Here is a 22,953-nt window from a genome sequence, read left to right on the forward strand (position 1 = left end):
GATCTTCTCTGTCCTTTGAGTACGCCGATCATCATAACTATATACGTCGACAAAAATCACTCACCTGCCGTCAGATTCGGCACTAGACATTGTGACACTACAATGCTTAGCAAATTGTTGTATGAACAGGAAACAGCTCGGGATTAAAAGTTTATAGTAGCATAAAATCAAGGATCTGTCTTCCCTGTAACGAACCAGGCCGCCTGTGACCCATCCCAGAGAAATAGCTATGGTCTATAAAATATCGATATATTAGAGTAAATATGCCATCTTTCGAATTTCGTAAGCTGATCTGGTTCTGTAACGCAGTTATCAATCTATTGGCTTAGTGCGAAATAAGGATTCTGAGACAATGAAGTGATGCTCGCGCTAATAAGGCACCCAAATAGGTATTCCTTTATATTGCTCTGTTAGTTGTAAGAAAATATTCCTCTGAGTAATTGATATGAACTAGCATTCGTTGATTCAGTGCCCTGGCAATAGCAGACATACGACTGTTTCGCGGTATAAATACGCAGCACAGTATGGGATGCATTGGGTTCTTGGGACATCGGTCGTTGAGAAAGTCACTTTTATCCTACGTGAAATGAATATATTTAAACAGATCAAGCTGCTGGCCAGATTACTTGTCGTTCATTGAGGTTCCCTCTTGTCAGATGCGTTGTCGTTGTTGTTGTGCAATCGTTGACCTTGCAAGGACAATCCTGCCTCTGACGTCTGCGCCGATACGCGACAACTAGGGTAACGACACATCTATGGAACACGCATACAGAAAGCCACGGGACCGACCACCATTATGTTAAGCCGAAAACGATATTTTTTAAATGAAATCTTTCATACTGTGTCGATGGGCTAGTCTTTTGTCGGTCGAATGTAGGTACCCGTGATAGCTTAGTAGGTGACATATTTGCTTGGTAATCTTAGGGAGACGTTGTGATGTAGGTTTGGACCCTGGCATAGACAACAGACAGTTCGTTTCGTGCTGGGAGTCAGCTGTCTGATGGAACTGTGCCTAACAGCGATATCGGATAGGAAACTCGAAACACAGTGGTGCAAGGTATGCATTGAGGTATTCTTAATAGACGGCTCTCTTCGTTAAGAGCTTAGAAGGCGTGGGTTCAAAAGATCCTTAAGCGAGTCTCTTGAAAAGAAGACTGTCATTGTAATGACTAAAAGTGAGCCTTAACAGTATCATTCTTAACAAGAACTGATGTCACTGGGGCTCCAGCTTAAAATATTATTAAAATTTAGATAGTTTAAAAACTCTAAGGTATTTAGTTATTGGTAAACTCTAGCAAATTGTCACAGGAAGTTGCAGTATGGATATAACTCTCGAGCAAATATTGATCATGCATTAAGTGACTCCTTTTCAACAAAATGCGACATTCAACGGGCCGATAGAGCCTTGATATCGATCCTGGAAAGCAAAATGCAGAAGCGGATGAGGTCTGTTTGTTTCAAACGGCCATAGTTTCCGGCAGCTCCTATGCAGCGTTTCCGTCCTAAACCCTTTGATCTTATGCCCTTGATTTCTGGATGCGGATATTTTCTCTGTGTGGTTTCGAAACCTGCTGATGCTAGGTAGTCATGATGTCAAAGAAATATTAACTACGATATCAAACTATAGTTACGTGTAAATCGTCACGATTGTATTGTAGTACACAAGTGCCACCTTGAGACCTCCTAGCATACAATTTTGTTCCAAATGCATTACAATTGTCACCGTTGTCCTGCGTGAATGCCATAGAAAGAAGTTACTTAAGCAGGCTCTGATCAGCTGTAACTGACTTGAATCTTTCAACGTATTGTGTATAATAACAACTGATAAATGACAACGCAAATTGGTTACTTCAGTATAAGGATTGTTCAGAAATGAGCAACCTTTCTAGAGCGTACATACGCTGAAAAATATTTACAATACAGATCAACTCGCCGGCTTTCTGCCTGATTAATTTTGGAACGATGCGGTCGAACCTTAATCGATGTTTTCCGCAGGCTACCTAGATGTTGCCCAACGGCAAGGCCCCCAGCCAGAGTTTCCCTTTTTCTATTTTTCGCCAATTTGTGACGGGTCAATTAATTGGCAGCTATCTTTTACGAAAACCCAAATAGAGAATGATAACATCGCATGGGAACCAGCGTTGGGGAGAGCTGGTAGTCAATAGATAACAAAGCAGAAAGCTCAGAAAAGCGATGACTAAGTGAAATGGCAGCAAGGCTTGTGAAAAGCACAACGCGGTGCTTTAACGTGGTTAAACGATCTTTCAATACTGTAGGTATTTCGACGGTAATGGAAGAAACCTTCATTGGGAACTTCACATCAGCTGTGAATCACCCTTGTTTAATTACAAATTTAGGGTACAATCTGGGCTAAAAGGCCAAATGTTGCGAAATGAAGCCGCATTTAATCAACTTAGATTGATTGAGCGCCCCTCGTAACTTTGACGTTGCGTATTGGGAAGCTGCTTTAGCAGTTGAGACGATATGCTGTTTGACTTTGAATTCGCCATCAGACTGAATTTCGTACCATCTTTGTTAGACATTCTTTCTATTCGGTTAATAGCCTAGCAGAAAGCAAGATCTTTTACGAAATCATAGCTTATTTGGAGCAAGCACGAAAATAAAAGTTACTACTACAAAGTGGAGCATTACATCAGTGATCCGGATCTATCACACATTGCAAAGCTTGAGGGGGCAAGAATTGTTCTTCATAGATGTTTCGATCAAAATAATGCCTCGAGACGAACTACCGTTAATCATTAATGGCAAGCGGTGTCACACTCCCTGCTCGAGTCCCGAGTCACAATAGCTCAGCTCGCAAAGTAAACCGAAACACACATACGTATATTTCCTTTAAAATGCTTGAAAAAGCCCGGTTCCTGTGACTGGATGTGTATGCATCGCATGGTTCGGTCGCAGAAATGATTCATATATATATATATATATATATATATATAATGATCCATGCCAACTAAGATGACCAAAAGCAGTAGCTGCTTGATTAGTAGTAGAAAGGTTTGCTGAAATAACCTGCGACAGAACTTGTAACTATTGGCTACGGATACAGAGCGGCCCTTTGCGAGTTCTTCCATGGTCATATTCAGTTGCCCGAATATGCACTACCCAATGTTGCATCTAATTTAAAAATTAGTCCTAGTGCCATCAGGCTGATAAACTGATAGTGCTTGCATAGCGCAGTCATATGTCGTGGTGTTTCGTTCAAGCGGAATTGATCTGATACTATTATAGCGAAAACGTATAACAACATCATAATGATAATATCCTTTAAAAGTGCCTGTATCTGTTGAACTGAAGACGAGAGGTAACATCGGGAAACAGCTAGTGAAATCTACCGATTGCCAAGGAGTATGAACCAACGCGTACGCGTTTCGCTTTGTATTACCTCGAATCCTATACAGAGTACAGAGCTCCTTCTGTTCCTTTAAACGCCTTATAATAAGGGCTTTCTTGAGAAATGTCGACAATTAGGTCCCGGCGACATACATACAAGTATTGAGACCAGATGTTTACACTCGGTTGAACCATTAATCATTGTTTTACATGCGATCAGCTAATTCCACCAGTTAGCGTACTCGTAGAACGCACGGCGATGCATAAACCCAGTTAGAGCGAACACGCTTGTAAGGATTGCAACTAATTAGAAGTTATAGGCATTATATGGGCTTTTGTTCACGTCTGTAATACGCGTAACGCATCACAATGTGCTTGCGTTCTTTTACCATAGGAACACGATCGTACTAAAAAGTACGAAAACAAAGTAATCTGGGTCTTAGTCAAACGCCTCGGGCAAGACAAGTACTTATGCTACTATAGCACGCTTAACTAAAACAGGAAAACCAGAGACCTTGAGGAGGCCAGCTATTTACTGGGGGGCTTTTCTAAAAGGTGTCGTGAAATCATATCGATTTGTATAGGGTTGATGCAAGGTTAAAAACAGGAATGGAGACCTTGGGCACTACACTGATATTCTACTTAGCTATCAACTGACTGCACAATTACGAATTGTTCTTTTCGATCGCCCCCCGATCTGGTGAAGCTTTGCTTATGGCTTTGTACAGTCATTTCAACGATTCGTCCTTCGAGGATTAGTTATGTTCAGCAATGAATCTGGCAGTCAAATACGGCACGATGGTGCTGATCCTAGTGGATCAATCAAATGCAGATCGATTAGTCGAAAACAACATACTATGTTGGGGCGCGGTGTCCGCTAACAAATAGGGCAAAAATAGCCTGACTTTTTTTTAAGTAACTATACATTTAGCCGAGAGCATCGGTACGTCGAACTTTATCCCGATTGTCCAAGTAGTCTCGACTGCCTTTCAAAAGGTCACTTCTAAACGCTGAGGCCGACGTTTTTCAGGACAGCTTGTACTGTCACAATCGATATAAACAACATAAACAAAATTAGTCGATCCAAGATTGAAAATGTTTTGACTGTTCAAGCGATCTAATACTTAACTGTAATTGCACATTTGGACCGTTGAACATACTATGAACCTCTAAAAAGCCGCGCGTCGATGTCTTCTATGTAATTTATTTAAATAAAGCTAATAAACAATCGCAGCTTTTTGGCCTATTGCTATACTACGGACTGATAGCACTATTGAATTGCTGCTAAAGGGCAACTGTGAAATGAGCGAACTGGACCAATGCGTTTTATTAGCAACGAAGAAAGGTAAGACGTTCATCAAAACGCTAAATACTGTAAACGGGCAAAATACTGCTGTCTTCAACTGGACATAATGTTAAATCTAATCGCAGAATATAATACGTATAACAGCCAGAGGCTTGATGTTTAAAATTTAGTGGATAAAGCTTTAGAAAAGGTAGTGTCCTTCAAACAAATCTATTTCGGATGAAATTGAAACGAGCAAGTCCTTGTTATATCACGAGTGAACATCGTTACTAGTTAATGTCTTTATTCTAAAGCCATCAGTGGAACTGAACTGCTTTTTTCCAAGCTGATCATTTCTTGGTATTGCCGTTTCCGTGATACGATCATGTATTCTCTTATAACTCGAAGCACGGAGAGGCCCCAAGCTTATTTTTAAGATACGCAATCTAGTTGCGTCAGTCTAAGCTTATCATTTATTCTATGTATAAAATGCGTGGTATTATAGTCCCGCACGTACCATATTTCAAAGCACCAGCCTTTTCGAAAAATAAAAACGGCCACTTTGTACGTTGTCGACTAAAAAAGCAAAAGTCCACAATCTCTATTGATTTATAGATATTTAGTATATCTGCAGCTAAACGGTTCCGGCGAAATAGGCAACGTAAACAACTCAAAAGTCGGCTAAAAAGTCTGCCCTTGGCCTAAGCAGGCAATCAGCATGGGCCTTGCTTCCTTCGCATAGAAGCATTTCATATCATCACCTTGCACGCACGAAAAATGCAAACTTCTGCGCCGCCCATAAGTAGCACACATCTAAAGTATTACTTAGGGAATTTAAATAGGCGCCTGCAGCTCAAACTTAGAAATAATTAGCCTAAACTTCACTATCCGGAATAAAAATTATAACAGCGTGGTTAGATAGGCCTTCGGTTCCGTGGAGGGTCAAACGATAAGAAACCAATACTAAAAGAACTTAGTCCACATTAAATTGTCTTTGATCGTTAAATCATTGCTCTATGTGTGGCTAGTTAGGACATTGTATATATAGATAGTTCATGAAATGGATTTTTTAGGTATTTTGGCACTGTAAGTAGGATGATGAACAACCTTGACGGTAGTACAAATCATAGTACAAATTGCTTAGAAAGACTGACAGGTTTCGCGTACAAAAACCTGCAAGAAAAACAACTTTCCCTCCCCTCAAAATTTCCGGCAATGGTCCATCTCACAAAGTACAAGCTAGTTTTTTATATATTAACCAGATATAGTGTTAAGGATTACTGAAACAACTTATTGTATCGAGAATTTCATCGACTGACTTGTCTGGTATAGCTTTATCCCGAAAATATGGCACACAATAACGGTGAAATATCGTAGAGACCTCGTGAAACGCTGAATGCATTCTGTGTATGTAGAAAGCAAAAAACTTTGCGATCCTATTATCTTTACTAGTTACATTTTAAAAATGATAAGAAAATATCGTCATGTTATAATAGTGGCTACCCGTCATGTAGTGTAACTGAATCTAAATTAACCACGCAAGACGTACGCAATATGTAGATAATTTGCCATCAGAAAATTCGGATACTTTGGCATCTTTTTTTGAAAGTGCGATACTGGGTAAGGCGCAGCTACAATGCTATTAGAATATCTAGTCGCTGGCGAGGTTAATGACAGGTATTAGGACACAGTGAGGAGCAGCCTGTAATTCCGGGGAGTCAGGAGAAAATGAAAAGCTCAGTAAATTCTCTTGCCTCAACACATCGGGCTGCGCTTCGACCAAGCTTAGCAAATTTGGATTAGGGCGCAAATGGAGCCGCACGAGGTCCTCTGGGGGGTAGACATGGCTTCATCTCCGATTTCACGCTGGATTAGTCACCTTGCAGCTAGATCTTCGACGGGAAAGGTACGTATAGGAAGCACTGACCTGGTTGCTTCCAAGAAAGCATTTCCCTTCATCAGACTATTCACAAGTTTGTCATTCCAATATTCAGCGAACAGTGCAACTTTAGTCAGTAACTTATGTATTAAAAAAAAAAAAAAAGACAGTGTTAATTTCAGCTTTGGTACAGATGTTGACGATTCTCTTTATTCATAATAGTAAGAATGAACTGCGGCCAGTAGGAAACGGAAAAAGTTGGTCAAACACTACGCAATAGGAACGCTTCAGACCAGTGACAGGAAATTGTGTTTCCGGGCTCTTGACTTTAAACCCTTAACGCGAAAACTGAAGGAGAGACAACCCACTTAGGGATCGATTACACATAAACACAAAAAAACTTTTGCACCCAGTTATCTTCATAGAGCTGTCTCGGTTAGGCTCGTCCTCTGTCTTAGTATTGTGCACCGTTAATTTGTCTACTGATTTTCTGTCGGTTTTGTGGGGAGAGCAAGATGATGGATGAGCCAAATGTCCTGCAAGCCAAGCTATAGCAGGACCTGCTATAACCTACATGAAACCTATGTATAGAAGTATAGACCCGCGCCTATTCAAGCAAGTCGTTGAGTATGAAATGCGAGTAACCATTTTTTAACGGTTCCATGTTTCGAGATACATTTTTATTTGTGTGACCATTGTGATATCTGTGACCGCTCATTCAGATATCCTTCCTTCTAGTTGCTTCTAGTAAACAAGTTGCATTAAGGTATTAAAACTATAACGTTCCTGTTGTTCCTACCGACTTACTTAAGCTAAATAACGAAGTGTTAAAAACACAACATTACATGGCACATTCTACTATGTACAGTATATATATATATATATACTTTAAACGAAGCTCACAAAGAGGCGGAGGCTTTGTGTCATCAACGATACTCACCACACATTGCAATCTCGTATCACAGATTTGGACAGCGACCGCATATATATATCATGATCTAAATGAGAGAAGGGCATAAATGACGAATGGTGCAGAGACCAATTGGAAATATGTAAACTGAACTTGTGAAAAGGTTCAAACATCAAAGTCTCATCCTGTCCCGAAGAACGTTATAACTAGTGATTGAGTCGAATATTATTCGGAGCAACGGGTTATGGCTCATCGTCATAAAGAGATACGGGCATCTACCTTTGGACAATTTTCTACATTACATTACGTGTACGTTTTCTAGACTGCAGCCATTTCAAGACTTATGCTCTCTCAATCGTAAACCCTAAATAATGTTTACCAGTTAGCGAGGTTAGGATATTTACATTTACGTGCATAATCCACATGTAAAACTCACACTATTAATATAAGGGTCCTTACATAGCAACCAGATGATTTCGTTTGAATTCCAGCAAACAACCTATTCCGCCAACAACGCCGTTGAAAATTCTGCTTGGAAAGGGAGACTGGTTTACGGATAGTGTATGATATTCATATGAAAATATTATATATGAATACATATTACCGAACGAAAACCGTAGGCTACCGGCTTATGCGGCATGGAGGAATCTGGTTACTGAATTCATTCTCGCAATTTCAAGAATAACATTGCCACATATTGCATCTGACTAACGTACTGCTTCATTTCATCTTAACGTCATATTGGGATTAGTCACAGACCAATCTTAAACGACCCGATCACCTATTTTACTATGGTTTTACTGATTTGATACATACTATTTGTATTGTACATTCTCCCACAGATTAGACTATACCTATTTCCCTTTTTTTTCGGTGAACAAATAAAAGGGATTACGGCTTTCTCTTTTTTCAGCTCTATCTATTTTGCCCATCTTGATTTAGCAGAATTGCTTTTACGGTCGGTCCGCTGAAGGCGTAGTTAGCTGTGATTACATGTCGACCGTAAGAATTAGTCTGTGGTGAACGTCTCTAGCAGGCAACTAATGAAGCGTACCAAGTCAGCTGACCTGGGCAGCAGGCTGCCTCAGTTTCTCGAAGCGACTTCCGCCTTGCTTCAAAGGACCATCCATCATGTGCTTTTTAAGCTAACCTATCCTTCCTTTATTTCGGCCTACTCAGCCAAATATCTATGCCTTGGCAGTGCCTGACTAACTCGAAGATTAAAATTAGGAACTTCCAAATTAAATACGGTTGTTATATCGCAGCACCTGCGAACAAGGTCCGTTATAGTCTCCAGTGTTGGTAGAAAGTGTGTCCGAAGCTTTTGTGCTGCCCCTAAGCATTTTTTGACTAATCAAACATTTGACAGTATTTGTTTAAGCGATTTTTTTGGAAAAATAATTATTCAGACATCTCGATTCAAACAATTGAGGAGAATTCTGTCTGAATCTGGCGTTGCATTCACCTGCCTAATTAATCGCTATCGATTTTTTTAAGGAAAAATGTGTTTGATAAAGTCAACCTTTTAAATATAATCAAAATCTTTACAGGCGAAATATTTTGAAAATTTTCGGTCGATCAGTCCGCTGTAACCTGTGCATTGAAACTTTGGAACGAAGCAAATGCTACAAACGGATGTGCCTCTATTTTAGTTATGGATGTAATAAACCCCTAGCGATGAGTCTCTTCATCCTACGGATTTTTACGTCGTATTTATATTGCAAGTGTTTTTTTTCCGATGTCCAGCTTGATAACATTTCTCTATAACTTCAAGTAAAAGGGTTTCCTTTTACCTATGTACACTATGTAGGTGTTCAGACAGTTGCCGCTCGTATTCCTGCATGAAAGCGATAAACAGTAGGCATCTGGTTTCTATTTAATATACGTGTTTTTTCGCAGAGCCTTTATCAAAGCGTCAGTGAATTTAATCAGGGTAGCAATATAACGCGCTGTGATAATAGAAATGCTACGTTTTATAAGAAGTGGAATACCACGTACATTTCGTAGACTTCTACAAAACGAAATCATCTTGATATCACGACAGTAACTAATGGCTAAGCAATGCTATTTGGTCTACCGTAGAATGCGCTTTTTCCTCAGCATAAAATTACATCGGTGCAGGATTTTATTCGTTTAGGAACAATACTGTTTATTTTTAGTCACCAAATGTTATCGGTAGCACTTCTTGGTACAGATAATATGAAAAGTGGAGTGGGTTTTCATCAAATCTTAGTTCTGTAACGCGTTTCTCCGTTCTATTCGTAGTTGAACGCACTAGTTGACTATTTTTGGCTAAAAGATGCCCACCGCAAACCATTCAGTTCCTCTCCCAGTATGCTAATGTAATACATGGGGGCATTCAATTATTGAAAGACATCTATAATTTTATCTCATTCATGGAAGGCAAGACATCGTGAAAATACTTCCTCATCTATTTCGCGTTACTAATCATACAAATATTTAAAACAAAACGGAGAAAAAGCTAGTTTCAATGGACTAACAAACGTAAGATGTTTGATCTGAAAACCGTAATATTAAAATGGAGTCTGTGTTTGTAACGAAAAGCTTCTGCCACCAACCTACTTGAGTATATCCCCGGCCTCATTGTTCCGTTGAGTCATTTCAGAAACGTCAGCCATCTCCTCAGCCGCCCCTTTCATTGTGCCGTAATGTATATTTGCGTGTTTCGCTCACACTCTTTCCTTTGCTGTCGTCGCAAAACTGCTCGTTGGTGGAACCAAAATAGTCCTACACACGCTTGGTCTATTTCGCCAACCTCCATTTCAGCCTCTCAGAAGTACTATCATTGCTATATCGCACTAGCGTCGCAATGTGGAAGTTATGTACGACGAGTGGAGTGGAGTAGTGAGGCTTATGGGAACGATGACGCTTCGTTCTCCATGGCCAAGGTTAGACTAGTTGCAGTCTTCTATTAGTCCACCGAGGTTTTCTACCGGATAGTATCGATGTATATGACATGGCAAGTCGGGACATGTTCTAGCAACTCCAGTGGCATTTGAAAACAGACAGATAGTCGACAACCGTGGGCATATTGTATTAATAAACTCGTCTCCGTCCCCTGCCTAAATTTTACTATCCGGTTCTCTCCGGGATAGAAAGTCATTCATCATTGTCACTGCGGTTACTATTGTTGTTGTTGCCTTCGCATTATTGCTATTCTTTTTGGTACCACCGACTCTGCGGTGACCCTCAGGTGATTGTCAGGGCTCGTTTGTCCTTTGCGAGACCGTTTTCGTCCAGTGGTTGTCTTTAGAAAAGAAAAAGCAGTTGAGTGAAAAAAAAGAAAGTTAACACTGTCCCCTTCCACGAAATTAGAACGATTTACGTACTGGACCGTGCCGTATACGAGTGCAAGTGTGCAGGTGCTCATGGCTCTTTCCCTCAATGGCGGACACGAGTGTAGGGAGATGCAAACGCAACTTTTTTTTCGTTGCTCGAGAAAAGAAAATATGATGGACAATTTGAAGAAAAAAGAAAGGCAATGGGAAGAAAACTAAAGGACTAACACGATGCAAAAGACGTGGGCGAGAAAGACGAGTACTAAGCTGAGGCCGAGAATCTTTGCTCAGGGCAAGAACTGGTTGGGCGACAACGTGAAAGGAAGCGTTGCTTAGTGCGGGACTGACAACACGCGGCAGTTGGAACTGAGCGCCGGAGTGGCAGCGGCCTTCTTGGGAACGGCGCCACTGGCCCTGACGTACTGAAAAAATGTGGTTATGACAGAAATGGAGGCGCCAATAAAGATGGTAGCTTGACCTGTCGCCGGCAGACGCGTCATTTCAGGCAGTAGTCGGTTGAAACCGACCAAACTAGTGTCCGGCCAAAAACATACGATGGCACCACGCCCACATATCTGTGCGACTGACTCATCGCTGGTTGCACAGATGGGCTTTTTCGGTGATGGAATGGCTACAGAAAACAGCAGAGATTGCGAGAGCATTAAAAGTATATTGCGAGTGTAAAGAGGCCGAGTTGATTAAGTGGTTATGACCGGACATAAACCACAAAAAAGATGGCCACATAAAAGAACTATCGCAAAAAATGACACAGATATTCGGAGCTTGAATCAGATGGTAACGCCAAGAATTGGGGGCGATGGCATGATGATGGCAATAGAAAAAGTTTAGTATTGCATACCTAATCTGAGACATTGTACACAGCCAACCTGCAACATACCTAACATCTTTGACGAGCTATTCAAGCGGGGAACCACTTGCACTGTCTACAGTTGAACAACACGACGCAAGAGTGTTCGTATACGTTTACCATACACAAAATAATCAGGGTTGTATCGAAGAATGCATTCGGTCATGAAACAGGTCATCAGATAATTGAAGTCTATAACATAAACGCTATCGGTACATTCAAGAACTAAGGAAGCATATATTTTACGCTTGTGGCCCCATTCTTTGAATACGTTTTTAATCGATATCACATTGAAAGTTTAGTTCTTTACTGATTTCATTGGATTACTCTTTCATTTGTCTGCCTTTCGTTTGCTCTAAGATTTGGTATGTTTCAAACAAGGGTAGTCGCTCGAGGCCGGCGTAGGGAAAGAGGGCAAACTTTTAATAGACATTCAACTCCATCCAACCTACCCCGGGTGACTGTGCACTTGCTCAACGACTCGCTTCTGTTTCAGCAGCTGCCCCCTTCACGGCTCAAGGCACACGCTATTGCCGTTAAGGCCATTACTTTTCTGAAAGTCGCCTCGCGCGACTTTCAGCTTGACGGGTTGGGTCATCTCGCAGCGGGGAATTGCGTTTTGAAGTATACTATTTGGGGCGAGCGTGCAATACATTGTTTTCGTAGCTCTGCCTATAAATGTGCTTTCTTTTAATAGACAATGGTTTCTCCTGTATTCTTCAGTTCGATTTTTTATTGGTCCACTGCACTCCGTCGAATGCGAAAGTCAGCTCATACGTCGAACTTAAAATGTTTTAAGGGGAATAAAAGATCATAGTCAAGCGAGTCCTTTAATAGTTCAGGTAACTTCGGCTGACATGAAGGTAAACATAAGGTGACATAAAACGCAACTTATAAAGCCGACGATAAAGGGCATCTCTGTTTCCCAATAACTGTTTGCATTAAGTAAGTAGTCAGAGTAAAAACTGTATCGGATACTCTATTAGCAGTTATTATTGTAAAGCACTTATTCAAAATTAGGATGGACAACGCATCCTTTTATAAGAGGCTCCACATTGATTTCTATAAATTACTACATATGTCACAATTCTATGTGAGATACCACATGATAGTTGTCACATGTTTCGACAACAGAGGATCTAGTAGGAAAGCGTTTTTATAATACGCGTATATATATATATATAAATGTGTAACCGGATGGACGTAATTTATATTTAAATATTGTATTGGCTTAGGTTTTGTTTCTCTCCATAGATTTTCCTTAAACTATGAATGCCTTTTTGTTGCTACTGTGACGACGCTGATGAATATTCATCGCAGGTCTAGTTGCTGCGTAGAGTACAGACCGACGCGAGCTTGTGATCCAACGTGGCCTCCATAGCTCTTGAGCATGATGATATGCGTCCACAGAACTTGTCGCGTATAAGAATGGCTATCTGCAGCATTATACGAGGTCGAAGGGAGGACCACTAATCGAAGGTCTACAAAGGATACGATCTCTGATGCCCTGTCGGCGATAACTATAATATCTATTTGCCACTGCGTCCGTCTTCGACAATATTATTTAGAAAATATGGTTCAACGGCATTAGAGGCATAATAGTCGGTTGCGATTTTTTCAGTATGTTAAAAAAGTTTTTATACATTCTGAGTCGTTTTATGTATATTGCATCGCTGATGACCAATGCAAGTATAGCTGCATTATCACGTTTTCATTGCGATGTAGTGCAAATTTGTCTAAATATCGCCAATCTTAGGTTGTAGGATATAACCTAATTGGCTATTCCATTCTGTTAGGTCCGCATCTAATCTCCGACGTAAGCGATGCGTTTTCATCTTGCCACTGTTTCTACTTATAGTGGATTCGATCGATCTTGGAACCCCAGGCAAGATGTGGGCTCTTATAGAGGCTTCCTTATTCCGTCGCGCCAATCGAGCGGACTGGACGACTATTACTGCCTTTCATAATAAGGTCTTTCGAAAGGACACAGGACTCATCGATATTGATCAGCACAAAAAACATCTGTTGATACGTTACAACCGGTGAAAAAGTGGTCATCAATGCCAAGTTTCATCGTTTCATTCGAAAGTTTATTTGGGCTAAACGACGCTATAGGAGATGTATTTGTCAGACACACTTGTAGCCTGATCGATAAAGCTCTGCTAATGTTCACGTTGAACGAATCATAGCAAACGTCACGGATGTTTGGTGGGTCAACTTGAAAGACGGGATGAGCGCGGACTCGAAGAGAGGGCGCCGTCATATTGTAGATCAGTGTTAGCCCCCGCGTCCCCACCGACTTTGACGCTGAGTGACGTTATATAGTTGACATGTGGGGATCATATTTATACGATATATATTGAACAACAGGTCCGAAATAGTGGCGCCTTGAAAACCGACAAGGAATAACGCAGCCACAAGCCTGAATAGAATAACTGCAGAGATGGAGGCCGTGGCGCTCTGAAACAACAACTACCGTATTACGTATTTAGAAATATATTCCGATTACTGCTCATTGTTTATATATAGCTATCTAGCTGATTCTCTCGAAGCGAAATCGTATGTGCATAATTATTTATATGAGATCCTCCTTCCTTCGAGAACCTTCCGATTCATAAGTGCGACAGCAAGCTGCGATGTGTTATCACACTAAGCCATTTTAGGAAACTAGAAAATTGAAGTGTATATACCAAGAGTTTTCTTTCGAGATCGAAGTGCGACACCTCATTAGGGGTGTTCCAGGCACCACTCGTGATGTTTGGCCAGCGTAGTAATGTTACGCTAATGGATTTCAATCACAATTTGTTAATATATAGATGAATTCGCGGTTCTGAAAATCTGGTACGAGTAAGATGATTTAGTTCTCGGCATGGATAAGTTAGATAGGCCTTGTCCACGGTCAGTTAAATATTATTTTTGAAAAGGTTATATATACATACTTCCATTGCCAAGTGTCGCCAGTCTATGACAGATTTGCTGGTGAGTTGCGGCATTTTCCTTCCTAGGAATAGATCATAGAACCACCCAATAATATATGCAAGGTGTTTCAACAATAGGTCCCAGACGAATATGCTTAAAACTAGATAACAGCATTACAATGTTAAGTATTATGTAATCCTCTTGTATGTATCTCTCGTAGACAAGATTTTTGATACTTTTCTGCGTGTAAGCTCAACTTGAGAACAGAATATAATCGTAAAAATAAGGCAGCTAGCAACAATCTTCTTCATGCTAAAAGTTATCAAGGCCTTCTCCGTACTATGAGCAGCTATCTTAACAACGATGAAAAATCTGCAAAACATTCAAAAACCTAGGTTGTTCAAGTGCCTAGGCTATTCATAATAGGTATATAACTATATTTTCAAGTGAAAAGCAATTTTTCTCGCATCTGTTGTGCAGTTGAGCATTGTGTGGTTGGCCTTAGAAAACGTTTAGGGTATTCCCTATGGAAAATAACATTGTAACACAGATAACATAGCTAGTTTCTGAATAGTTCGGAATTCATATGAAGTTTAGTTTCATCTTGGAACAGCAGGATAACCGATTGAGTAACACGTCAACGATCGCACATTGATAGCTTTATTGGCACGGAATAATTGACGTGGGGGGTATGAAACATCTGCTTCAGAGTCACAATACACCAGAACATCTGGATAAGAGTAATTAAATCATCGAAGCTATGTCTGGAAACTACTAGAGCGAAAATGACGGAATAATGCAGCAAAGTAACGCAATAACTTGAACAGTATAATGAGCTAATTGAAGAAGGCTGAGGCGAGCTTAATGACAACAAATGGAATAGTAAAGAACCATGACAAAGCATGAAATTACTGCAACTAATTCTGATTCAGAGCTTGGGCTCAGGCTCAAGTCTGAACACTCTTGGGAAAGCAACCGAGTAATTAGTTGGGGAAAGTATGGTATGTATGCGTGGCATGTAATCGTAGGAAAGATTCTAGGACTAGACGAACCCATGAGCTTCAGAGGCCATAAATACGTGTAAGTGGTTTTTGTGTAAAGGTTATGCTTGTGTAGATGGTTACAACAGAACTCGAATGGCGGCCACCGTTCGGTACCGATATTTTCCTTATAAAATCAAAAACCCGTCCCTACCCACTAGCAACAACATCACAATAATATTTATATACCGTCTAATATTACAGAGCATTAAGACAGTACACAACAGTGGACAACCGTATTGGGATAACCTTTAACGCGAGCGCAACTCATTTGACTGGATGTCATTTTGGCTTTTTGACCCGCTATTGCCGGCGTGAATTGTTTATTGACCGCGTGCCAGATCAGCTCAGTTTGTGTCTGGCTACTGGGCGGTAGTGCTCAGCGTTCAGTCAACCTTGTCATTGATGTTCCCCCGTCGGCCCGACCCAGAGCAGGCAGCCGGCGTCAATCTGTTATCTCTTCCAGTGGAAAGGCTTCTTTCGCGAGAGAGCCGCTACCCTTCTGCTTTTAACGGCAGGACTTTGGCATTTGGGACGAGACAACAAAAGTCCGGCTATCTCGCTCGTGTTTCGCTAGTCTCAGTCACTTTAAGGTGATGCTGTGGCTGCAGCACATCCAGCTCAACCCATAGTAGTATCTCGTGAAGGTTGCCCCTTTCTATTTATTATTACTATAAGTATTGTTCTAATTACTATTCGATCCCACTATCGTAAGGAAACACGGCAATGGTCGCCGCTCAGAGACAGCCTGTCGTGATTCCACGACGAGGATGAAGATGTTGATGGCAACGCCAAGGACGCTTATAAAGGCCGAGGTTAGGGCAGCTTTGAGCTATGGAGATTTATGGGCAGGACGGAATTTGCACCTATATAACTGGTGAAGCTGTGTGGATTGGCTGTGGTAATGATGTTTTACGATGTACGCCCTTAGCAAACATTAACAAACGAGCGAACTGTGTCGTTCACAGAATTTAAGCTCGGACTATAAAACACTAAACATAACTCTGTCAAGATCGACGAAGGCGGCGTCCTCAATTAATAAAAATAACGATAATCTATAATGAACATATTTGTAGTGCGGAGTTGACAAGCAAATGTGCATAACATATACACTTTTTTTTTGTAATAGAATTTAATGGTATTCGACCTTCTAAATTAAATTTTTGAGCTTAGTAATGCCCTAGCGCAAACCCCGCCTCGACGCTGCTTGAACAGCGCATATCTTTACGTTTACATAAAGGGTCTCGTCTCTTTATTTTTCGAGTGTGACGTCAGATCTCGCCGTTGGGCATTCTGTCAGAAGGTTGGCCTCCAACACGAAACGAAGTTCGCGTATGACTGGGTTTGAACTTAGACCACAACGCGGCCTTAAGATTAGCAGGCAAATATGTTACCCAGTAAACTGTCACGGGAGCTAAAAATTCTAGCCCTTAGATTTTTTCCAACCTATATGGCCTTTCAGAAAGAGACTGTGGCCGGTATGTGTGTAAATCCACCACGTATTTTCAAACAGGGCTTATAGATTAAGCATGACGTAATCAATAAATCATAATTATGAAGGTAATATTATAATAAAAATGAAAAACACTGTTTTCATTGACGAGTATGCATTTCTCAGTTCGAATGAATATACTATTGTCATGCGCGCAGACCCTCATGAACGAACCTTTGAGTTAGTATATACTGGTTCTTAGCAAATTACGATCTCGGTAGGCCTGATTAATATTTCTCTGTAACTTCATTTGTAGTTTTGAAGAACACGAACTACGCCTTAGGCTCGACCGACCTATGAATAAAACTGAAACTGAGACTATCTACTAAAAAAAAAAAGCAGTAAGAGGTAACTATAGCTTCTACTCAGTTTCAGTACTAAAACGGAGTATTTTGCGACAAAACGCATAGAAATAGATGTTGATGTAGGATTTTAAATGTCATGTAAATGATTCACTCGTATATATATATATATATATCCATGTCGCTTCTAAAAGCTAGAATGATGCGAAAAGTTGCCAAATAATTTCATATAAATAAAATACAATTATTGTATGATAATGTTATTAATGACTGATGAAACCCATTAATGGTTTCTACATCGTTGACGCTCACGTTGCTGCGTGCCAATTTTCGCCATCTTTGCCAACAGCAAATTGTTCCGTTTGCATACTTTTTCTACATTCTTCTAGAATCCAGATCTATCTTTTTTTCACAAATGTTGTGATTAAGGTTCATTGTTTTTTTTTTTTTTTTTTTTTTACCCTCCCATTTCTAGATGGGCATCGTTCGGTACAGTTTCAGTTTAGGCCTTTCTTATGTGCGTATGTAAAAACACGTGACACATATACTGACAACAACTCGTGCACAACCGATTTCCATCGTGCAAAAATAAGCCCTTTCGAAAAATATGCATCTCTGCCATCATATACACGGGTACAGAAATTTGCATTCTGGTGCCTGAAGAATGAGAGTATGGCATTTTGAACAGGATCTTTTCTGCTGAACAGTACCTTTAAAGGGCAGAGTCAAGAACAGATGACAGCCGTAGGGTGAATATGGTGATTACATTGCAGATTCCCATCGCCGTGTCCAAATGTCAACTGAACAAGTGTAACTTCGAAAATGTTTCTGCCCGGTGCATTTGTCCGTATCGGTTGCCGAGTGCCAGATGCGTTGTACAATCTGTTGAGCGTCGTAGGCACGCACTCTCTTTCCTTGTCATGTCGTGCATTCAACGATTCTCAACATGTGCACGTTATGCAGACCAGCATTCGTACACGTACGTCCATTCGGAAACCGGGTTCATCTGGCGGCGGGGACGTTTGCGAAACTGTTAGGTTAGTAACGCCGTTACACGCTCCATGTTTCGAGCTCTATGTCCGCTGCTGCCATTAGACATTCAATCAAACAGCATGTAGACGTCCTGTAAAACACCGTTACCATAGGCTTATATGGCACACATCGAAGATAGCCTTATATAACATAGCTCTCCCTATATGGGTTATCTTATTCCGTTGTATCCAGCCAAAGATCGTTATGAATATTTACGATATCCAGTTTATGTTCGCCGATATGGCACACACGAGAAGCAACGTCAATTTGGTTGCCCATCAATCATACGGCGTTTTCTGAAACGGTGGGGTATTAGATAAGCAGATGTTACAGGTTTAGTTAATAAAAATTCTAAGCTTGTAAGATATGCCCCCAATCTGCTTTTTTTAAATATGGAATATTCTAACGACATTTTCGTCGCAACAATTTTTATGGGTTTTCCGCTAAAATCAGATATATATAGGCTATATGTATTGAAATGTCCACATACTCTGTACATATTATAGTATGTGAAATAAAGCCATATTCGCATCCTTAAGGCGTTCGACTTGAAGGCAAGATTTGGATCTTCGTGATTCGTAGTTTTCTTACTATGTTGCTATTTTCAGATAGTTAGCCTGTAACAGCCTAGCTTTTCATCAGAGATATCCGAAAATATGACAAAAAAAACATTTTCTTAGACTAGTTAGATGACCTTATTATTTTTATTAGATAGAATTAGTTTTTTTCCTTTTGATTTGGACATAGTCTTTCACTAAAGATAGGAAACATGCGATATAGAGATTGTAAGACGTTATATATCTCACCTTGTAGAGAAGCAGCCACTTATTAACTTGCTTCCAGGATTCACATATGGTCCAAAGCATGTTTATGTATTTTGTATATTTAGTCTTTTTTATTAGTACCACATCACGATTCCATTCGATGATCCTAGTTTTCAAAAGGATTTCGACTACTCCAATTAAATAGGTTAGAATCAAAGTGATCTAACGATGTTCAACCGTTCGTTTCGAACTTGATCATATATGTTTATATATAGATGCATACATGTAGATATTCCTTCGTCAAAATGCCCTATAATGGCTGGGCATAGTGTTAATCACTTGCCTAGAAGGCATCGTATCCATCCCCTAGGGCACTAAACAAATAGGGGGACAACGCAAACCCTTTAGGAAGCTGCAGCGGCTCGATCTGTGATGTTGCTGCTGCTGCTGCCTCCGCGATGTTGGAGTGGTATACCAACTCGAGATGGGAGTGAGAAGGAAAAACGAACGCAAGAAGGCCGGAGCCTGCAGGCAGTGCAATCAGCCAACCATTGGCTAAGTTTGTTATGTTATCCAAACTCGTTTATGGCCACTGCCGCTGCTACTGGTAGTGCTGCTTCCGCTATTGCTGCTAACGTAGCAGGCGGCGCTGCAGAGACCTCTTATTGCCATTGGCGGGTACTACCCTCATTTCGTCCTCTCTCCCTTTACTTTTCTTTCGACTGACGATATTGCTGGAAGGTCCTGTAGAGGCTACGCAGGCCTTAGCCCCAGCACAGGCTCAAGTTCCAGCTCAGGCTCCTCTCACTGTGTTTCTACTGGTGGATTCTGCTGCTGCCGAGTGCCTGTTAGACATTAGTGCATCTACTACCGACTAAATTAGGTTAGACGGCCTGCAGCGAAACCACAGAAGCGTGGGGGGAGCCTAGGCCACAGAGGCCACATTTGGCTGGCATTTACAGAAGACGAAGTCTTACTCACTGCTTGGAGGTCTATATTCAGATACGTACGGAAGGTTTATCATACTGATTAATGCGTCAAGAAGATGCGTAAAACGGGTGCATTTCGCTAAATAGACAAAGAATATATGAGTGTGATATAAAGGTTCTGAGATGTTTGCTTCTTACGTTTGGGTGATTCTACAGTAATCATTATTATTATATATTATTATTATATTAATTACGAAATTTGTAATCACTAAAATTGTATCGCTTATGGCTGGAGATCAGACAAGTGATAGCACTGTATTAACGAGCTTTCCAATGAAAAATCGTATTGCTGTCATTCACTATGAGTTTTTATTTAGGAAAGTTCGTTGTATGCTCATTAAGCGAAAGTAAATACAAATCTGGAGCCGTATTCTCCGCGATAGCCCATCTCCCACAGCCTGACAAACGTCGACCGGCGCGCTCTTCTAATGAAAGTAACTAATTATTATTTATAAATATTCTAACTGCAAATGGCGATCTCTATTCAGTTATAGCGACTTTATCTGATAACACTACTTGCTTCATGCAGAACCGTGAGTTCGATCTGGTGTTTGGAACCCGAACTACTACTGATCGTCGTTAGCCTGCGATGAGACTTTTGACATTTGAATAGCTAGGTACAAAACTCCAACGACACTATACAGGTTATTGAAATCACGGATGTTTGACATAATGCCAAGTGGCGGATCGACAACTTGGCGAACTAAATTTGGGGACGAGCTCGGAGCTGGTTACAACTTCACTTCGATGCGAAAGTGTGCATCATGGCGTCACATGATTATATAGGGCCTCAAGCTAAGTGTGTCAGCACTTCGTACATCGAGTCAAGTTCCCATCGGTAACTATTGTTGTTGTATAAAAGGCGCTAAAATAAAAAATGCAACATCGTACTAGTCTATTTTAGAATAAAAACACAGTACAATAGTAACTGCGACTCCAGCAAAAAAAAAAAACTTGAATAGTCCGAACGGTGACGTGGTCGCTAGCAAACACCAATATGATATTACCAGCCATAACTAGAAGGCCCGGGTATACTCTGATCGTTGCTAGATTATGTGATCTGATAGAAGGGAACATTTTAGCAGTAACTTAAAGTACTATGCGTAAATATTATTGGCTTTTTCTCGCCTTATCACAAAAGGAACGCAAGAGAATTCTAATAGCAAATTAACTTCTTGTACTCACTCGGCTCGGTCTCGCAACCAATTCGTTTTGTTCTAAAAGGCGTGATCCAGCCACGTTTTGAGACTCTCCTCATTGTTAAATACACTGATTCAGACTTCATTTGTCAATGGCTGGAGAATTCGTCGCAGAATCGGGAACAGAATTTTACCGTCAGGCTATTTTAGGGTGGTTTTTCGTGCGTGATTTTAGCGAACGATAGCTTTACTTTGTTTATCAAATCCTTCTTATTGGATAGTTTCGTTCACGCGATGTTATTTGCAATATGAAGGTCCTTATTGACAATTTTGTTTTCCTCAAATGTCCTCTTGAATGCATACGACCTTCCTTCTAATAAAACCAAAATCAGATTTTTATGTTTTTTCGCTTAATAGACACATTATTTTTCGTCAAATTTCTGAGTAAAGGGTTATTCTTGCGGTCATGTACTACAAGTCGGCGCCGAGCGGGAAACAACGAAAAGCTGTAACTCCGTATGCCCTATTCATCGAGTTCATAAGACACTTAAAATTTAGTTTTTTAGACAAATTCCACAGATCAAAGACGTCTGACGACACTCACGTGTCTGTAGTTCACCTTCTCGACGATTCAAAAGTTGTTTGCCGGCCCTCTTCCTTCAAAGGTGCTTTTTAGTGGCCTTCGTCAACTTCGTCAGTGGTCTAACGGTGTGAGTTCTAAGGTAGGTACAATTATTGAACTCTGCAAGCCGCCGTAAAACAGTCGTATCGGCTGTATCGAACACGACACAAATGCTCTATAGCATAGCTCTAAATAATAGTATAAATACAGTTACATATAGTCATATATATGATACTAGTTAATACCATGTACAAGTGGTCCATAACTATAGTTTAATTTGCTTCTGCTAATAACATCTGTTTATTTGTATAAAACCCACATGGACCATTATACAGCTTCAGTACATTTATAACGCTTTTTAAGTTTCTGCAGCAGAAAACTTTCGTTTTCCATATCGAGTATGTAACAGTTGTAAATTCGTATCAACATGTTTTTACTTAGAGAATTCCGTTAATACTCAATACCGTATTTATATCCAAAATACGCCGTTGGCCGAATTCGATTTCAGTGTTTGAAAATTATTAGAATCCTATCTATCTTAAGTATTTTATTTCGTAGATTTACACAGACCATGGCTTTCATTTGTCCAAGTGATTTGTCGCAACATTGTCCAAATATAAGTATGATTACTATTCGCTAGGGCGTGTTGGTGACAGTCAGGAACAAAGTGAATTTACCGAAGGACAGACAACGGAATCATGTAGCACTTTTATCTAAAACCGACAAAGTGCTTATTCTGATCTTCGATATGTAAAAACAAACTTCTCATACCGTTTCATGGATAACGAGCTTGTTTTTGTCACAGGTTAAAACACACACATCTATTAAATTCAATTTCAGTAAATAAAAAGTAAGTCTGTAGACGCGATTGCATGATATACCGAACGTTCCTTACCCACATATGCGTACCTGTAAAAAGAAACAATCATTTCTTTAGTGGAAAACTGAACAGGAAGTCAACTTCACGATAACCAACTATTACTGAGTTATGTATATCAGCGGCAAGACTTTGCTTATCTTATTTCACAAAATATTTGTTTTCCCGTCATATAAGATTGCGGT

General features: G+C 40.4%; 1 long non-coding RNA gene across 1 annotated transcript in view; it reads right to left on the reverse strand.

The window, feature by feature from the left end:
- LOC111266028 (uncharacterized) overlaps positions 1 to 18,218 on the reverse strand; it is a 22,181-nt gene extending 3,963 nt beyond the window's left edge. The window contains exon 1 of the long non-coding RNA XR_002683822.2: positions 18,056 to 18,218. This is a non-coding gene — a long non-coding RNA (uncharacterized LOC111266028). The remainder of the gene's footprint in view (positions 1 to 18,055) is intronic.
- Positions 18,219 to 22,953: the final 4,735 nt, after the last annotated feature.

Source organism: Varroa jacobsoni, unplaced genomic scaffold, assembly GCF_002532875.2.
Source record: "Varroa jacobsoni isolate VJ856 unplaced genomic scaffold, vjacob_1.0 scaffold_1044, whole genome shotgun sequence".
Taxonomy (NCBI): domain Eukaryota; kingdom Metazoa; phylum Arthropoda; class Arachnida; order Mesostigmata; family Varroidae; genus Varroa; species Varroa jacobsoni.